Consider the following 6,000-nt stretch of genomic DNA (forward strand, 5'->3'; position numbering starts at 1 on the left):
TGTCTGTCTTGTCGGCTGGAAGGGGGGGAAGCAATACGAGAAAGCTCTAGAGAAGGTGTGAATTTATGTACTTGTAGAAAACAGCTGTTGACGCTATATCAAACCTCTAGCTAACAGACTGAAGAGAGTCATGGGAACTACTGAATCTACCCTATTCTGGATGTTTTGGAGCGGTGCCAACAAGATTTTCGGAACAAGAGCATACACGGGACACCCATACTCGGCGAAGAGTCTGATGCAAGACTTGTAAAGTGGGTTGATCGAGCTAAGCGGTAGAAGGTTTTTGCTGTGAATGATCGAATTCCAAAATGGATTTTTCTTATTCATTAAAATTGGGTTGTTCCAAGAACTAAAAGTATGGATTTTTACCCCAACAATTTGAAAATAATTTTGGCTCTATCGATTTGTGACGCCCAAAAATAGGTCAAAAACTTATTTCGTCTCTGACAGGATTGAATCTGTCAGGGCGTTAATGAAGATAAAGCATTTTGAAGTTAGATTGTATTGATATGGGGTACCTGAAAGTTGACCGAACAATTTGGATGCCTCCGGTTGGCATAAACCTACAAGTCATGTAAAAGAGGAAAAGGATCTCAATGAAGATAAAACTTAAAAAGAATTTGTTGTATCGATCAGTTTCTCCCAGAGTAAGCTCAAATTAAAAAATGGGCTCCCAAGTAAGCCCCCAAAATGGGCTCCCCATTGTTTCGCTGATCATAATGAAGCTCTTGGAAGTAGACGAGACCAAGTGGACCTTACTCACGACAATCAATTTGGGGAAAAAAAATTTGGTCGTACCGATTCTCATTGTGAAAAATTCGATATTATTTTTGCCGATCTGCTTGATAATATTAGGGCATGTTGATAAGGCCACGTGAGCCTCCATTAAGACAAAAATTAAGGAAACAAATCTGGTTGTGTTGGTTGATGACGACCGTTTTTTTAGGATAACAAAAAAGGAGTCTTTATTATACACGAACTTGACATAAGCAGTTACGACAAAATAGAACATGAAAAGTATCTTTTAATAAGATAGTAGCTAAAACTACGCGTATATGCTGCAATTACAAACAAGCCACTGTCACACAAAGCAGTCTGAGGCCAATACAGCAGCCTCCTTGTCCACTCTAGTCTGCCCCAAGATTTACTCTTGAACTTGTCCCATAAAGTTTTTATTTAGTTTAAATACATTTTCGCAGGAGAGCCTGCTTTTCGTTTGGCCTCAAACAGATGCAGCGTTGCCAACGTTTTAAAGTAGACTGTACTAGTTTTCCAATTAAAATTGTACCGTCATAGGATAATTTGTGCCATCTGAACATCAGGTTAAAAATTTGCCATAATAAGAAGAAAAATTTCGATAAACTAAAACTTGAACAGCTATCTGAGTAAGAAAGGAGCAATTAAAACCAAAATGTACACGAAAATTTGTATTGTACCAAAAAAATTAAAAGGGTAACGCATTGTGCCACGACCTCTATATTATACCAAAACGGTACAATTGCACGGTGCTGGCAATGCTGGACAGATGGCCAAATAGAAGGTCGAAGTTATGTAGAGTTCAATCCATATGCATAAAAATACCCATCGACCTTAGTCCAGATTTTTTGGAAAACACATTTTTAAGAGATTGTACGGTTGATTGACCATTTTGACTGAATATTAAAATTTTGCCCAATATTCCAATCGCAATCCAATGTTATTTGTTCATAAGAGGAAAAACTAAAAAGAAAGTTGGTAAAGGTTTCTACACTTTACCAATCTTTATAAAACGAATAAACATTAACTTAAAAATATTTTCCAAAGAATCAAAGAAAAGTAAAGAGCCATATTAGGTTCTAAAACATGCAGAAATGAAGTCATATAATAATTCAAACTCAAAACGAACAGATATTACTGTGAATGAAATAGATGAAAAGGCTAATTACATCAAGCTAAGCTATTATCATTGTAATTATATAAATTAGCTTTGTTATTTGACAAAATTACATCAAGCTTTATGTAATTATTCATTTTCATTCTCGTTCATTTATCGTAGGTATATATATATATATATATATATATATATATATATATATATATATATATATATATATATATATATATATATATATATATTATATATATATATATATATATATATATATATATATATATATATATATATATATATATATATATATATATATATATATATATATATATATATATATATATTACTACTACTACTAAAAACTCACCACAGCACCAAGCCACCTGAGGCCAACAACAACCCACGCTCCTCCTCCATCCCAATCTATTCAAAACCTCCCTCTTTACTCCATTCCAGCAAGTTCGTATTTCCCTTAAGTCTTTTTTAGAGTGGCAGTAGTCCTATTCATATTTTATTAATTTCTGTTCGTTTAAATTGACTTTCATATCTGTTCGCTTTAGAATTCATCTAGTCACCCATAGGAGTATATTTTGTCTTTGCTTGTGGTAATTTCTTATTTATGGTAAATTCTGTTCGTTTCACGTTTGACTTGATCATTCGTTTTAATTTCTGCTCGTTTTAGAATTCATCTATTCATTCATAGTAATATTTGTTGTTTTTATATTTTCCGCGATTAACCATATTGGTTACTGTTCGTTTTGGGTTTCGCCTATTCATTCGTGGTAATTTCTGTTCGCATTATTGATAAGCAATCAAAGAATCAGCTTCTTATGGTGATCCTAAATATGTATTTGATTATTAGTAATTAGTTTACTTTGAAAAAATTCAAATGAATTTACTGTAAAAAATCTGCATTGTCAATTTAATATACATATGCTGATATTTATTCCTTAAAATCTTAATTGATTTTTGATTTCATAAAGTTAGAAAAGTGAAAACCTTTAGAAATTTTTCTCAGTAAAGTACAAATGATATATTCTGGCTTTTGGAAAGCTTGCGGTTTAGAACCAAACTCATATTAATTTCTGCTCGTTTTGAGTTTGACTTATTTTAATTTCTGTTTGTTTTGGTTTTCATTTATTTATTGATACTGATTTGTGGTAGTTCTATTCTTGGTAGATTATTTGATTCTATTTTTGTTCATTTTGGTTTAATGGAGTTCTTTTTTTTTTTAAGAACTTGTATTGTTGAAAAAGTTTTTTTTAAATTAATTTCTGTTCGTTTTATATTGACCTAGTCTTTTTCAGGGAGAAAGACTGAGCCTCTTCTAAAGTTACACAATCATACCTTCCATAAAAAACTTAAATACCCCCTGGGCATAGCTTACAACCCTTGGCCCTAATCTCTGGGGATTGTTTCAACCCCAAAGGCATTGTTATATGATATTTAGACCATTTTGAATAGAATAGCTATCTCAAAATTTATATTAGATGCATTTCGGGGCACTACGACGTGTGTGTGTGTGTGGGGGGGGGTTGCTGCCCTCCGATCACTTTGACTCTTAAAAAGAACACTAGAGCGTCTGATTACCAATCCATTGAGCCCCCTCCAAAGTTTTATATGACCATGCTTTCTATAAAAACCTTATAAGTTCCCAAGGCATAACTTACAACCCTTACTCTGAGGGCTGGGGATTTTGTTATCCTCAAAGACATAATTTCCAGACCGTTCTGATGCGCTGAACAAAATGGCTATCTCAAAATTTTGATTGGAAGTGTTTGGGGAAATTATGGGCATGGGGAGGCATTTATCCTTTAATCACTTTCTACTAATAAAAAAGGCACTGGCCCTCTAAATTTCCAATCAAATGAGCCCTTTTTTATGCTTTTAAGACAAAACCTTCTATAAAAACCTTATATGCCTCAAGGGCATAACTTACAACCCTTGTCCTGACGGCTATGGGGGAAGGATTGTCATTCTCAAAGACATAATTTCCAGACCTATCAGCTACGTTGAACAAAATGGCCATATCAAAGTGTTGATATGAAATGTTTGGGAAAATGACGGGCACGGGAGGGGGGACTCTCCCTGCAAATACTTTCGACTATTAAAAAGGGCAGTAGCCCTTTAAATCTCCAATCAAATGAGCCCTTTCTGAAATTTTTAAGACAAAACTTTCTATAAGAGCCTCCCCAGGGCACAGCTTAGAACCTTAGCCCTGAGGGCTGTGGGGGAGGGGTTGTCATCCTCAGACCTAATTCCCAGAACTTTCAACTACGTTCAACAAAATGGCTATCTCAAAATTTTGATGGGATGTGTTTGGGGAAATGGTGAGTGTGAGAGAGGGGTTAGTTACCCTCCAATCACTTTTGACTATTAGAAATGGCAATAACCCTTTCAATTTCTAATGGAATTAGCCCCTTTTGAAGTTTCTATGGCAACGCTATCTATAAAAACCTTATATGCCCCCAGGGCATAACTTACGACCTTAGCCCCGGGGGCTTTGGGGGGTTTTTCATACTCAAATACATAATTTCCAGAATTTTCAACTACGTTGAACAAGATGGCTATCTCAAAACTTTAATTGTATATGTTTAGGGAGATGATGAGCGTAAGAGGGGGTTAGTTGCCCTCGAATCATTTTAAACTATTAAAAAGGACACTAGCCATTTCAATTTCCAGTCGAACGGGCCCTTTTTGAAGTTTCTACGACAACGCTGTTTACAAAAACCTTATATGCCCCAACGGCATAACTTACAACCCTTGCCCTGAGGGCTGTGAGGGGGGGGGCGTGATCCTCAAAGACCTAATTTCCAAAACTTTCAACTACGTTGAACAAAATGGCTATCTAAAAATTTTGATTGGATGTGGTTGGGGAAAAGGTGGGTGTGAGAGGGGGGTTAGTTGCCCTTCAATTACTTTCAACTATTAAAAAAGGCACTAGCCCTTTGAATTTCAAATCGAATAAGCCCTTTTTCAAGTTTCTACAACAAAACTTTCAATTAAAACCTTATATGCCCCCAGGGTATAGCTTATAACCCTTGCCCTGAAGACTGTGTGTGTGGGGGGGGGGGGGCGTCCTGCTCAAAGATACGATTTCCAGAACTTTCAACTGCGTTGAACAAAATGGTTGTGTTTGGGGAAATGATGAGCGTGAGAGGAGGTTAGTTGCCCTTGAATCACTTTAAACTATTATAAAGGGCACTAGCCATTCCCATTTCCAATCGAATGAGCCCTTTTTGAAGTTTCTACGATAACGCTTTCTATAAAAACCTTATATGCCCCCACGGCATAGCTTACAACCCTTGCCCTGAGGGATGTGGGTGGAGGGGGGTTGTCATCCTCAAAGACCTAATTCCGGAACTTTAAATTGTGTTGAACAAACCGCCCATCTCAAAGTTTTGACTGGACAGGTTTGAGGAAAAGGTGGGCATGACAAAAGGGCTGCTTGCCCTCCAATCACTTCTGACTATTAAAAAGGGAAAAGATTTATTCAGATTCTAGCCAAATAAGCTATTCTCGAGACTTCTACGAAAAACTACTCTATGCGAAGTTTATATGCCCCCAACACATAACTTTCGACCCTTTCTTTTAGGTCTATGGGGGAATTGTCCTCAAAAACATAATTTCTAGCTGGAAATCAACTACGTTGAATAAAAGCATTTTGATTGGATGTGTTTGGGGACATGGTGGGCGTGGAAGGGGTGCTAATCGCCCTCTAATCACTTTCGACTATTGAAAAGGGCACTAGCCATTCTAATTTCCAATCGAATAAGCCCTTTTCGAAGTTTCTACGTCAACTCCTTCGATACGAAGTGCCCTGGTCTAAAGAAAAAAAATAATAAAAAAAAAATAATAATACATTGTGCCAACATCGTTCTTTGCTTAGGCAGCGCTATTGCGCTGCCTGTGATATATTTGGAATCAGCATAATCAGTCAATTCTTTTGATATATCCATTGGTATCAAAATTTCGTTTTTTAGAGTTTCGATTGCTATTGAGCCGGGTCGCTCCTTACTAATAGTTCGTTACCAGAAACTGTTTGATTACCCATCAAAATCCAAACAGCAAACATTGAAATAGTTTTTTTTGCGTTTCCAAAAGTATTATATGCATAAAACTTTACAGTT

Source organism: Artemia sp. Qi Xiang Cuo, chromosome 11 (genome assembly GCF_049724085.1).
Source record: "Artemia sp. Qi Xiang Cuo chromosome 11, ASM4972408v1, whole genome shotgun sequence".
In the NCBI taxonomy this organism is placed as follows: domain Eukaryota; kingdom Metazoa; phylum Arthropoda; class Branchiopoda; order Anostraca; family Artemiidae; genus Artemia; species Artemia sp. Qi Xiang Cuo.